Genomic DNA, 15,469 nt, shown 5'->3' on the forward strand with positions numbered 1-15,469 from the left:
ACAGACATTAAATACAAGTACTCAGTATCGTAATGATGCTATTCCCATCTATATTTTTATTATCTAATATCTAAATTCACTGGTAGTTTTACATTTAATTGTTTTTCTCAGTATCTTTTACACAGTATGCCATCATGAAATGATGTCACAAACTAAATGTCTTTCTTTGTGGACTGATGGGTATTCATTAGAAAACATACATTGGAATAGCAATAAATGCAGTGTTAAAATTTTCAGTCCTTTGCATGTAAGTGCTTAGCAATATTTCAGGTATCATTAACTGAATGGCATTAAAGTAATTAATTGGTGAAACAGATCCCACATCAATGTTTTCATTCTCTAAGGCATGGCAAAATTTTGCAGTTGCAAATTACATAGATTTCATTTTCAAATAGAATGGAAAATACTTTGCCTATAAATCCTTAATCTTCAGCCTGTGAAAAATATTGTGGACTATGAAAGAGCAGGTTCTACATCCTTGCTGTGCCTTAGCCAGTCTGAACAAAGGTCTAATGAGTCACTGAACAGTGTGAAAAAAATCACTGGCTGTCTGACTAGCCAACTGTAGGGCAGGACAAAATCCAATTTGTCTAGGTTTGATTGAAACTTGAGTTAACTGTCAGTGCCCACACAAACTGGGAAAAATAGGATTAAAGGCCAAAGAGATATTAACAGTGGAAATCTTGTACACCTGCTTTGACAGGTGACTTTTGCACTTCACAGGTTTAACTAAGGATCATTTTCGCAGCAGTTCTTATGAAGCTAAAGCCCTTCTAAATGAAATGATTAAAAAACAACTGAGGATTAGAGAAATCTAAGCTTTCATAAAACTATCCAAGTAACAATAAGCAAAGATAAAGCAGAGCACTTACATTTCAAAATAATTAGATGTCTGTACATCAAAATGCAATCAGGTTGTACAATGCTAAGGGCCTTGGTCATCTATTTTTCCCCATACTCGGTAAATTATTAATCATACACCAAAATAATTTTTATTTGTGATTATGGGAGTACAATAATATTTCACAGACTGTGAAAATTCTAAGGGTGAAAGAGAGAGAATCACCTTAGCTCATAACATGACTTCACCCAGATAACTGCCAAAAATTATAACTCAAAGTCATTCAGCACACAAGAGCTGATGTACAGTTCTGGTTTAGTCTGGATCAGTGGCAAATAATTCAGTACAGAGCCATTGAGCCACCACAGCAAATAAGTCAAGGAATTTCTCTCCCGTTGTTTGATCTGATAACAAGGCTTAGTGTCAGAGCTGCTCAAGGAAATGCTACAAATCCAAAAGTGTAAGTTCAGATCCTGATGCTGGGTAGTGTTCCAAAGCCCATGCTCAGTCAGAGCAGTGGTAAAAGAGTAGGTGGCTGTTTGAGCTGGGAAGTCAAAGGCAGCAGGCACAGTAGTGTGCCACAAGCTACAGATGGGCCTGGCTTGATCTCCCATCACCCTGCTGTGGAGAGATGAGTGAAATTCTTAAAACCAGGAGATTTTGGAATCTCATCCCCAATGTACGAATAAATGAAAAATACTATTTATTAATTTGTGTCCACATTTAATTTTTAGTGTTGTTGTGTCATGCTTACACAAAACATTGTTTATGAACAAAAGGCCCTGAAGGGAATATTCTAAAAATAAAGGGAAAAGTGAAGGGAATATTTTTAAAATATTGTCTGACTCAGTTGCCATTGTGCAAGCCTCACTCAGAATTGTGCTTTATAAAACACTGCTTTGGGCTCGATCACCAGACCTAATCTCCATTTGCCAAGCTACAAGGTGCAGTCAATGCAGCAGTGATGAAACCAATTGCTGGGAAAACTAAACATCTTCTCGTGATTAACAAAACTACCTATTGTTAGAGGTTGTGATATTTCTAAGTTCAAGTGTGGAATTAGGTATCGGTAACTGATTTTTTCTTTTTTCCCTGGAGAGATTTGACACAAGCTCTTGATGCTTGGGATCTACAAAGATGCAGTAAAACCAAATGAGAACAAGTGGAAGCACTGCTGTGGAGCAAGGCAGAGTGCTCATGTGAATGAGGTTCATTACAAATCAGATTCACTCCACTCTCCCTCCAGTTGCAGTAAAGGTAAAACTTGTATGAAAATACCATTGCTCACTGCAGCTCTGCAACTCTTCAAAAAACAGATTGATCCTTGTGGTAAGTGGAACCTGGATACAAAAGGATTGCTGAGCAGCAACCAGAGAGCTCAAGATTATGACAAGGAGATTATCCCAGTAAGAACCACTCAAAAAGCAACTGCCATCAAGACCTTTTATCTACAGCATAGTTCTGTGTGGCTTAGAAGGTTGGGCAAATTTTATGAGATATTTAGTAACAGAGAGGAAATATCACAGCTCAAAATTCAGAGTCTTAGCAGGTGTACACTCTCACATCAGCATTATTGTCCTGAGCCATAGTTTTCATTATTTCAGGTCTTTATTTTCAATTTGTTCAAAAATCATGGATAGGGCCAAATAGAATACTAAAGTCCAGAGGAACTGTGCAAAAATGGGAGGTGTCTTTATCTGTGAACTGTACTCATTCAAACCCAGTGAACACTCAGGTGAGCACAAGTCCCTGAGTTAGCACGTCCTAAGTCACCACCTCCAGGACAGAGCTGCCTCCTAAGGCCAGTCAGCAATCCTTGTGCCCAAGCTAAAATCATGGCTTATGTCTTTCAGTGAGAGTTCATAATGTGGTTTATTTACCTAGCACTATTCATTCAGAAGCACTCCAGTCTTCTAAAAATAACTCTGTATATTATACACATTCCTCAGCAGATGCTTAATGAACCTAAACACACATCCTAAGAAAAGCAGGGTAGCTCCAAGCTCAGCTGGGCTAGAGAAAAGGTCCCTGATTTATCTGCAGCTAGCCTGGAGTACCCAAAAGCTTTTGTTGAGAGAAGTTTAAAAATTCAAGCACTACTTAAAAATCACACGTGAGAAATGATTTTGGAATACTCCACAGAATCCGAGCTGATGCATCCAAGGTGCATCACTGAGCTGTCAGAAAGTTCTGCACACACTGCAGAGCAGCCTCTAATTAATCCACTGAGTGCCATTAATCCAGCTGCTGATGGGGGGTGCTCCTGGCATCACAAACAGCACCTTGCACCTGAGCACAGCGACGTGAGAGCATGAGATACCTGGGACCCTTTTAATAGGGCAGGTTGGTATTTGAAGGCCATAATATAGCATATTAAGGGGACATATTTTTGCACATGAGCCTTCTGGAGAACAATTATCTATGTTTAGCTGATATCCGTTTATTCTTCCATTAATTTGTTAACTCTTCTACACACAAGTCTTATCTGGAATTCATGCTCTGTGTGTGATTTCTTTCTTCCTGACCGTTCACGGGTGCTGTGCAGTATCAGACATCTGTCCACTCTCCTCATCCCCTCTGGCTTATTCATAGGTCATTTTTGGAATTTTCCCCCATGTTTTGAGCATTGTAAGCATTTTTGGAATTTTCCCGCATGTTTTGAGCATTGTAAGTTTGATGCATTTAACTTAATTCTTCAAAGATATGTTTCCTTTTTCTTGTTGATGGGACGAAAATTATAATACCAAATCTTCCATGTGGATGCTGTATCTTATGGAGATTATTGTTGTGCTTATAATGGTTATGCCATGATTTTTTTGGTGGACATTCCCACTCATAAATGTCTAGGATATTTATAGAAAGAAAGTGTGTGAGGCATTAACATGGCTAAATCAGTTCAACATTCAAACACACTTTTGTTTAAAGTCAATTTAGCTGGACATGATGTTTCTGAAGCAGTTAAGTTTCTTTATAGTGAAGTCACTACATCTAATTGTTTAAATCACTTAAAAATTTTAATTACTTTTCTTATTTGAGGTATATTTCAATAATCCAACTAGTCCAAGTAGATCCCTGGTTAAAACTGCGTCAATAACACCTCTAGGTACTATGTCTGAATAAGCTGCAAGCATATTAAGGCATTACTTTCTGTGGCTTTTGTAATATATTATGCACATAGATGAAAGTGGCAAAGTTTTTAACCTCATCAATGAAGCCTCAAGGGGGCAGTTATGGTGTAACTACATGGTCTCAACCAGATGGAATTCTTTGGGCTAAAAGATGAAAAAGTCCACAATTTATTCCAAGCATTCTTTCTCAAAGTCTATTGCTGCAGGGCTCGAGTGAATCCAGAAAACCATTTTCTGAACCAGAAGTAAAGGGCCACAAATAAGATCTATTAAGGAGTCCTTCTTTTAGTGTAAAATTACACTTTGCCAATTTCAATTTCAATTACTCCCTTAAGAAATCCAGCTAAGGAGGGAGATTCAGGACATCAGATACTTGTTTCTCTCAGAAATCAGATTTGCTAGTGAAGAAATTTAAATGTTTGAAACAAGAAGGAATGTATGTCACTGATGGGAGACCAGATCCTTTTGTCACTTACATTTGTTTCAGGGTGAGAAATTCTCCTTGGTCACCACCTTCATATCAGTTCTGAAGAAGCTCAAAGTGAAACTAAGAATAACACATGAAATTTCAGTGTAAAAATATATCTGTCTTTGCTTAAAACACTACTGTGATTCCACATGATGTGCAGAATTTGTTGGTTGAATTTAACTGTACATAGTATCTCTTGACATGAGAAAGCATTTTGATTTGCTGCTTTCGACTTCAGTAAACACAGCTCCACTGACTTTTTTCAGCAATCAGTTCACTCACTTAGCTGTCTAAAATGAATGGGTGGTTTTATTTGGGTTGGTTTGGTCTGCAGAGATAAGTAATGAGTTTCTTATACCCCTGCAAATAAAATTAAAGTTCTCTCTTGTCAACAAGAAGGTGATTAGGGCTTTGAGCACAGAGAGGAGCTTATTACAGCACACATAGAATCTGCTCCCAGTAATGGTTGCACAGTCTGCCCATGCACTTATAACACTTGATAGGTGTTCATCTAATCTGCTGCCAGGGACTGGAGCCAAACACAGAGCAGACACTTTCCTATTATTTAAAACTTTAAGTACATATTAGTAATCTAATTACTACCTACTCAGTGGCACTGGGACAGACTATTAGTCTATGCAAAAGCTGTCTGTACAGAAGAAAATCTAGCAGCTTTCTTTTAAAACTATTTAATGAAATTAAATTGTTCAAATGCCAAACATGACTGACCTCCAAAGGTCAGTAAGGATCCTGGTTCTGCCTCTGGCTCTGTCCTACATTAATGATGTGTGCTTCCAGCTCTATCCTCGGTCCTAGGAAGGCTCCTCAGTTGTTACCTTTCAGCAGACTTGCTTTGATAGCTTTCAAGCCTATCAAATACGCATTGAATAAAAGTATTTTTCAGAATATCTGAGTGGAGACAGACAAAAGAAAATGTGTATGGAAACTCTCCCTGATGGCTCCTTTCTGTCACAGCCTGAAGAACACATACAATTAAAATGCCACACAGAGCTTCAGAGAGGTAATGACTGAGACTCATCACACTGTATTTTAAAGTACCCAGAGGGTGAAGCAAATCCTAAGAGGAAAAGGACAAAAAAAATTGGGGAGTGAATGGAAAGCAGTCAATTAACATCAGCTTTTGAATGGTCAAATGGTAGGAATTCAGAGAGCCAGCAAGTGACAGTTGCCTGGAGAAGTAGTCATAATGTAGAGAGGTACTATCCTGGAGGAGAACTGGGAGGTGACTCAACTATACTTCTCTACCATTTGTTTTTCCTTCTCTTTCTTCAGGAAATATGATAAAATCTATAACATCCAAATCACTGACAAGAAAAGAACATCCACATAGCAGCAGCAAAAAAAGTGTGTTAGACAGGAGTATATTCCCCAATACACAGCAATTTTCTGTTTGGGCTGTGCAGGATAGCCTGCTACATGCCCTGTACAGTCACTGTATGACTAAACAATTTCTGTCTTAGCATTCTCATTTCCCAGCTAAATTCCACAACTAGAAACCTTCAGTCATTTGTATATTATACTGACATAAATCAAGATTTCCAGCTCTTACTTTCCAGTTCCAAATATGCCTCTGAGATCCTCGTAGCATTTAAAAGGTGTTTTTTTTCACTGTACACATATTAGCATATTATGAAAGAAATAATTAGCATATCAAATGCTAGAGATCAATTAGCTGCCAAAGCACCAGTCTAGACACAAGCGCCTGACACTTGTAATGAAATCAAAGCCAAGCTGGCCAAATGCTGCTGCTCCCTCAGTAGGGCTCCTCAGAGCAGCAGCAGGCATCGTTCATTCATTACCCTCTGCACCAACAGTGCAGAAGCTGATTATCATCTGCTCCCATTTACTGCTGCTGTTGAGCCAAATCCTAAATGAGTTCACAGATTCAGTGACTATTAGTTTCCTGTCTATGTCTATTGACTGCGGGGCTTTTTTCCCCCACAGTCACCACTTGGTTCCAGTAATTCCTGCACTTACTGCTGAGGTCTCTTCAGGTACAGCTCAGGGGCTGTCTGCTCTTCAGCCCTTCCCATGCTGGAAAACAGAGAACTGCTGTGGAGAGCCAGGGACATGCTCCTGGTGCACAATAGAGTTCAGCTGCAAAAGTTCTGCTGTGTCAAGACTCTTTGAGGTTTTGAAGGATTCTGAAGAGGATTTAACTCATGATGATGAAACAGGGCCAGAACACTGCACTGCACGAAGCAGAGATCAAATACATTTGCCCTCAAAAGGAGCATAAGAAATTGTGAGCTTCAATGCCTTGGCGAGCTGAGAATGAACAGCCTGAGGCAATACATGTCCAGAGAGCAGCAAATACAGCAAAACAGCAGCTAAGTACCTCATTCTGCAGTCTAAGTAAGACCAGTTCCTCATGAGATTTTCCTATACCTTAAAAAGAGAGAGGAAATTTCTTTTAAAGGAAATGTGATCAAATCTCTGCTCTAAATTCACTGTACAGTTGTATATCAGATGCCTTCCCACAGCTAAGAGTCTCCATTCACACTGAAGCTTTGCCTTCTTTGAAAAACTTCTTGCCCTTTTGCCCTAATCACACTTCCTGTGATACAGATGGCTCGAATACTCGTTTACTTCCATGTGGCAATAATCTTTAAGGTGCCATTATCAAATTTCTATCTGCAGATACTATTTAATGGAGAGGCATATTATATGACCATGCATTCAGGAAAGGAAGGAGTCTGACTGGAATTTCATCCATGTTAAAGCAGAGACAATTCAGGAAAGAAACTATAGACAGTTTCAGCATTAGGTTTATTCACATTCAAAAAAGGAAAACCATGCAAAAACTAAAGACTGGTATGGCTTGGTTTCTTAGACTCCCACAAAATGTTGTCCAACACAGCACATTTCTCTTACACCATTTCACTTCACCTAAAGAATAATCACCATTTCAGCAGAGAAACCTATCATTGGTTCTTTATGCTTTGCTTTGAACTCTATCTCAACAGGATGCTGACAGACAATAAAACCTGTTTTCTAGTCCTCAACTGGAAGTTACTTCTGAAAAGAGGAGTCATACATATTGACTCCTTTGGGAAAATAGTTCTGTTTTCACCCTTTATTAAAATCTGCAGTGCCCACAGTTTTATTGGGACACACTGCAGACCCACCACACCACGTTATCTGAAGGCTCTGTAAGTTCAGTGTTAACTGCAGCTATTTTTGCTGCTGACCAGCTCTCAGATCTAGGCAAAGCAATTACACTGCAGCAGTTGCCAAGAAAATCCAAGGTTAACTGAATCTTTGCTCCTAGGACTTCACTTTGTGGTTTCCTGATAGGCATTACCTTTTCCACTGTTACAAAAAGTCAGTGTCTGCCCGTTAAGTGATCACTGGAACCTTATACCCATACTGTGATTTTCAAAGGAATTATGAAGGATAGCTAATTTACACATTAGTCTTGTGCCTAAGATATATTTGCATGAACCTTATACATTCAGAAAGCCAAACTGGAGGGGGTAAAGGACTCCTGAAGGAATCTAAGCCAGTGCCTTCAATTTTAAGGTTAGAAATGAGGGACGGGATGGGGGGGAAAGAACACATTTTGATTTCACTTACTATGATAATTTGTGTGGATTTAATGTAATAATGATAATTCGGGTAAGAGAAATTCACAAACGTTATCCTAGTAAGAAAACACATAAATATATTCATAATTCAGACATTTTAAACAAAATCATCTATTACTTGTCAAGAACTGAGAAACTCCTAAACATCTGCACTGAGCTTGTACAAAATACCACAAATTGCTAAGGATTCCCTGAATATTCATTTCATTTGTTTGTGTTTAATTTGCAGCATATGAGGTTTTATGCTAGTAATTATATAAAATCAACACTTAGGAACACAGATAAAGACCTTCACAGACAGAGCCTAGCAGAGAGCACGATACTGTGTAACAATGCAATCCATTTAAAAGCAAGAGAAAAAATACTGGCATCATTTCAAAAACGTAAAGCACTCAGTACAGCTGGAAGAAGTGTTTATTATTTATAATCTGGAGGCTTTTCATTCACATTTACCAACATGTTTACCATTTGGAATGAAGATAAATTAGCGAGGCAACAGCCAAAGAAATTTTTTTTTTCCCCACAATAAATATCAAGTCCAGTAACATTCAGGTGAACTATTCACATCCTTCCTCCCAAGTGACTGACAGAGATGTGAGAGGCTTAGTAAGATATGCCTGGATCAAAGTGGTAGATGCTATGTCACATACAGTTTCTGGATTTGGATACATATCTGAGTTAATGCTAGAAATACATTTAGGCTTGCCAAGGCAGGTTGGTGCCATGAATAATGTATTGCATCCTACAGCAGAGAACCCACCATAGAGGCTTTTATATCAATCCATTTAACGGCTGGTCCAACATACAGAGCATGAATTTTTCACACAAAAACCTGTCTGGGGTTTTTGGGCTGTGGGTACATGACAAGTGACTGTTCAGGGCATCATCCTGTCTAAGCCAACAGTATAAAAAGTTAACAAACTTGCATGAAACCACACAGTCTTTTTAAAACCTGCCTGCGTAATTTGTGCTGTGTTACGCTTTTATCAGACACAGCAGTAAAATACCTGCACTGTGAATATGGATAGACTCAGATGCACAGGAAAAAACATTTCAAGTCACTGTTGAGAACCATTCGACTCTCTGCCAGTGGAGAAAGCTGCTGAAAGCATTTGTCATCCCAACTAGCCAGCCTTCACCTTATTTCACACTGTAAAAATGCAAAGTCTCCTGTGACCCTTAAGACAATGGTGGAATACCCACACTTGTATAAAAGAAGGTTATACTATCTGGAACAATTTCTGTATATATATCAGCACATACACACTTGCCTCCCAACCAGTGGTGAGCCTCTGCTTCCCAGACACTTCACTTTGCTCTTAAAGCTCCCTGAATGTGGAGAGCTTCTCCTGTGTGCATGGCTCTAATTACCCCACTCTGAGCACGTGTAAAATCCAGTTTGCTGAGGGGTTTATTCTCAGGGTGTGTTCAAGACATCCCGTGGCCAGAATAACACAGAGCTGGTAAGGGTTTTTTTCCAAGACAGGGGTGCTTATGTTGATACGTGTATTTGAGTAATAGCCTGAAGATCAGAAAACTCTTCCCAGCAGTGGGAGACCCACATTCCATTTCCTCATTATCCTGAAAGGCTGTAAACCTCATCTCCCACCATCCCAGGGAAGCTCCCAGCCTGTGCCTGCTCTGGAGGGCAGGCAGCCTCCTCCTTTCCTGTACAACAACTGCTCTGCAGCACAGAAAAGACACAGGACTCACAGATGAAAGGGGAAAAGCAATCATAATACTATTACTCTAAAAATTATGGAATAGAAATGTAAAACTATTTTACCGTTGGCTATTTATCATGCACAAACTACATGCCAGCTGGTGTCAGCTGAAGGAAAAAAACAACTATCTCACAACTAATAACATTGCCAGAGCCAAAACTTGGTCCCAGATCCAGCAAATACTATGTGATCAAATTCCTGTCAATCGAATCTCATGGTGTTGAAGCTTCTAACTCAACAGCAATCTGCCTCCACAAAACCAAGCTGCATACACAAAACACTCTGAGTGGGTATGAGACAGTATCTGTTTACTAATCATTATTGAATACATTTTAAAAGGAGTAATTGCCCTGTCATTTTCTAGCTTTGATGTACTTCAAAAAAAAATTTCAACCTTCAGGCAGGGCAAAAAAAGAACACTTAATGAGGTATGGTTTCCCCGAATCTGATAAACACAGTACCAAATCATCCCTTTAAAAAGTCAGAGCCTGCACTTTACACATAACTGTGCTCCTGGAAAAATACCAAATTATACTTAGCTGGAAAGCAAATCTACACTGGGCATCAGGGACCAACTTAAGAGAAAGAAAGAAAAATAGAAAAGGAGAGATGTGTTATAAAGAGAGAACACTCTGTGTCTGGCTTAATTTGTGCTCAGAAACAATTATCCCCTTTACCCCTCTATCACATGAATAGTGGATGAAAAATTATAAATATATATATCCAAATATAATATAAATATATACTATATAAGTGTAATATATAATATGCCCTCAGAAGTGATCTGGAGCTCACATTGACCCAGGGCACACAGGTTTGCTCTGCAGGAAGCAGTGAGCTAGAAAAGAGACAAGCTGGCACCCTCAGCCTGCTCTAGCACAGCAAACCTGTGTGTGACAGCTCCCAACAGAGCTGGATGGGCCGGTGGTACCTGGAACGCTCTCACTGGGGCACCTGTTCCCATCCCTGCACATGGACTTCCCTCCTCCCACACTGTCTGTGGATGTACAAGCACAAATCTCACTGAAATTCCCTGAATTGGGTTCCCTGGTCTCCAGCCCAAGGGTGTAAAGACAAAGCACTGAATGTCCTGAACACCCTGGAGTATGAGAGGTGCGAGTTGCCATTGGGTGGGTGTAAGAGTTGTGACAGATGCTGAGGGATTAATGCACATCCGTGTGCAGCGGGGTCCTGAGGGGCAGGGAAGGAGGCAGTGTCTGCTCGGCTGATGGTGGGGCTGTTAGCAGTCAACCTCGAACCTGGGGAATAAGTTATGAACCAAAGTTTTCTAAAATATAATCAATGGAGGGAAGAACCCAGGTTAGAAGCCTAAAGACAAGTTAAAGTCATGCTTAAAATTGGAAATAACTGCATAAAACCAGGACAACAACAAGTCAGAACATGGACAGTGCCTTCTGTAAATAATGTTAAAAATGAGATTGGAGCTTAGTAATGCTGAAAGAGTAAACAACAAATAAGAATCAACTTAAACTCCCCTATCTGATTTAAGTAATACTACTGCAAGTTCTCTATACTTCATTATGCAAACTTCTTTCCACTGATCTGACAAATCTGATTAAATGTTTCTAAGCACTCCCCAAGCTGAAACTGAGGTCAATCACAAGACTATTTTCTACAACTCAAATGACTATTGCATTAAAATAATTCAAAGCAATGCAATGTGAATATGAACAAGGATATGTATTCACTGATGTTAAATCAAAATATTAAGGGTAGATGCTGATTACGGGTTTTCACAATCCAATTTTACTATATCTTTCTGAAAAAACTGTGCCTCAAAACATAGTAGAAGTTGCTATGGTACAAAACCAAAAGCTATCCCTTTGCAAAGGAAGATTTCTTCAATAGTAGATGTGGAGCAGAGCTGGGAAAAGTATTCCTAAAACCTGCAACCCCTCTATGGTACTTCTGACACTACTGCAAGTTACAACAAATCTTCTCGTCAGGGGACAAAAGGTTCAGGACTAGAATTGCTGCAGGATCATGGGCTGTCACTGAAATTTAAAGCTTCCTTCTGTCCTCTCTCAGGAGTGAGGAGCAGAGGTCACAGCTCAGCCACTGAGGGTCCCGCTGCAGCCATGCTCAACCCTGCCACGATAATCCATGCCAAGCTTTCAGATCTGTGTAGAATATTTCTCACCAGTGAAGGAAAGTGGATGATTTTCCAGCTCAAGGATTTTTTACTCATCTGTGGGAAAGAATAGGTGTCTGACATGTGTTGGGAGGTCTGTGCCTCTGCCTGTTTCACACTTCAGCTTCAACCACTGTTGACAATCCAGAAGCCCAAGTATTTAATGCCGGGTTTCTTTCCCTTCTTCCCCAGATTTTGTTTTCGTTGCCCACAGAAAGGCACCCTGACAGTTAAGGTTATGGCAACATAAACCTCCAACATTAGTATCAAAAATCTGTAAATCTACTAATATTCAAATCTTTTCACAAGGCAAAGCAGCTCTGAGAGCCCAGTTGGACAGGTGTGCTTTGCTGCATGTCAGGAAAGCCACAAGGTTGTGATGGCACCTCCAAGGGAGCAACAAGTCCTGAGTCCTAAAGCAAACCCCCACCAATAATCCTTGCTGAGCGAAACTTACTGATGTCAAACCCAGTTCAATTCTCTTTCCTCCTGCAGAATGGCAACAGGAGACAGATAGCATCTTAGGTCTCAAGATACCATTTTTTCATGTTTATTCAATTTCAGAAAAATTATATACTTCCTCTAAAACAAATTGTTTTGTCAATATTTCAAAAGGGTAAATAGTGTGAGTCATACTGCTCTGAGTCATCCACTTGGATATTGATTTCAGGGAAAATCATACAATATCTGATTAAAGATTATTAATTACTCTTAGAGGCTTAATTCTTTTTTATAGTACTCAACAGCTTTTGGGAGAACATAAGTCTTGTCAGATCAAATACTCCCACTAACAGAGTGGCAGAAATTGTTAACAACATATTTCTCAGCATGTTTTAAGCTTTGAACTCGATACCACACAAGTTGCTGATCCTAAGAGACAGGAATACCCAGAAGCTACAGGGTAACATCAAACTGGAAAATACTTTCTTGATACACACTTCTTAGTAAGTCATTATCAATTACTTAGGGTGAAAAGCTACCTAGAGACTGATTCTCAGCCTGTGACATGATGTATTCTTTTAATACAAATATATAATTAAAGCTGGTAATGTTTCCAAAAGGATAAGGATGGATAGAATGGAAAAGAGTGAACAATACCCATAAAGTTTGCTTGGTAAACTGAACTCAAAGGGTTCTTCTAAAGAGCCAAGTACAAGGTTTGTGATGTCAAAATTAAACATTGAAATCTCTGACTGAGGCACCTAAAGAGTTGTCAACAGTAACTGTCTCAATATGAGCTACCAATTCACAAGCGGAACCAATAACTGAAATTTATTCTCTGTGGTTTGCAGAGAAGTGTATTAGATGGTCATTATTCTAAATGTTGCTGCTTGTAAAATCTATAAGTAACAAGTGCTGCAGAAATCATTTGTGTTGAGTTTTCCCATGTAATCTTATAATAAATTACATCAATCATAATGCTGCTGGCTGCCATTATTGACAGATTTGTAAATTGGAGTTTGTTCTTTGATGTTTCTGCAATTCTAACTTTGATACCTGAAGCATATCAGGAAAAAAAATCTATATTAGACAACTACGGGCTTGTCAAATTTCTTGCACTTGATTTAAAACAAAGCTTCAATGGGTTTGATCAATGATGTTCTATGCTGATCCTGGACACAATTATTAACAACATCACTAGTATCTATATAAATAAACTTTCACCATTTCCCAAGTAAAATTACAAACCTGTAATAATTGGAACTTAGAGAAGCCAACCCAATGTCAGCTTGCTGCACTTTATTTTATGGCTTCACAGAGCTCATACATCACTTCTTCGTAAACACTCTGTTGGCCTTGATGCAGTGCAGCTTCTCACAGCAGAAAAACAAAAGCGTTTTTAATTATCACAATGAGAGGCATAAGTGAGGAAAAACAATGCTATTCATTAAACCTTTTCTAATTGATTTTTTACACAGTCTTTTTTAACCCAGTAAAGCGTAAACTAAAAGCTAAGTAAAACTAGTATTATTATTCAATTTTAAGTTTACCAAAGAAGAAAATGCTTCAGAATTTGTATCAAATTAAAGAAAGTATGTACAGCTATTTTCTGGCACATATGAGCCATAAATAGAAAGAAACATGGATTAAAAGACCAAGTTCTGCAATTTGTAATCTAAAAACAGAGATGAATTGAAGAATTGGGGGGGGGGAAAAAAGCCACTTTCAAACCTTGCAGATCAGGGTTTGGAAGCATCTTTGTGATAGTGTTTCATATTATAGCAGATATTTGGAACAAAATTAGTCTGTTCTTTTTCCTGGAAACAGGATACAATATGCAGTAAAAATGTTTAAAAAGCAGATGAGAGTATTCTCAGTTTCCATTTTAGGAAAAAGATAAAGTGATTTGTTTCCCCCTGATGGCATCTCCACTTTTTCTAATTCTATTAACTGAGCTCTGCCAGAAATTATATTCTCATAAACTCACTTATGAGGTGTAAACATTTGTCTTTGCAATAATTCAGCAAACACAGCATGCCAGGTATCTTCAAAGCAATTCTTTTCTCTGTAACTGGATTATAATGGCTAATTTTGTTAAGAACTGATTCCTAAAATAGTGGCATTATCACTGTCACATGACAAAGATGGTGCAGGGCAGAGTGAAGGGAGAGGACACTCAGTGGGGCTCAGTGCATTCTGCAGAGCTCAGAAACATGAATAATAATTGAGTAATGCTTTCTTGGACAGACCAAAATGTGTTTCCCAACTGCTGGAATCACTGAAGTTTTGCAGCATGTTTCACACACCCACCTCTGCTGAAGGATATTTAAAAAGCACTCCTCTAATAAGTTCTAAAAATAAATAGCATGAAGTCTAAAATTACAGCAAAAGATTTTAAGGAAAGGGTACTACAGTACACATCACATGGTATCAACAAGAAATGTTTAAACCCATTGAATTCCAGAGAATACTGAAGCATTTCTTTCATTTGAGTACTTTAAATGAACATATAAAAGGCATGTAAAAAGCATATTGGCAGGTATCTTTAAATGGTTTCCTGACAAAGGAAGTGATCTTCAACTACAAAATAAAACCTAAATTCCAGATTAGGTTTAATTATAGATTGAATGTGAAAGCTTAGCCTCAAAGAGAAACCATTTACAATGTAAAAAAAAAAAAAAAAAGAAAATGGATCCAATCCAATTGCTAAGCATTAAAACGAAATTAGACAATAAGCAATCCAAAGTTTCAAAAGACAAAATGTTCACAGGAACCATTTGTCTCAGGGAAGTCTCATGCAATGAGAAGCAATGTTTTGAAGCTGATAAATAAGAACAGGATGAGGTTTCACAGGAACAAGTATGCTGCACATGAACTGCTAGCAGCAAAGTCAGGGAACAGCATCCTGTGACACATTTTTGCCAAGTCACCTGGGATCTCGAGCAGCTTTGCACTGTGACCCTTACATTCACTGGGTAAACTAAACACAGAAAATGAGGTGAAATGCCAAAGCACTGAGGACAGCCAGGACTAGCAACCAACCCCATAATGCCACTGCCTCCAATACTTCTTACAAAGCAGCAACAAAGGGCTCTAAGAGGCTTCT

This window comes from Corvus brachyrhynchos, unplaced genomic scaffold (assembly GCF_000691975.1).
Source record: "Corvus brachyrhynchos isolate BGI_N302 unplaced genomic scaffold, ASM69197v1 scaffold5, whole genome shotgun sequence".
In the NCBI taxonomy this organism is placed as follows: Eukaryota; Metazoa; Chordata; class Aves; order Passeriformes; family Corvidae; genus Corvus; species Corvus brachyrhynchos.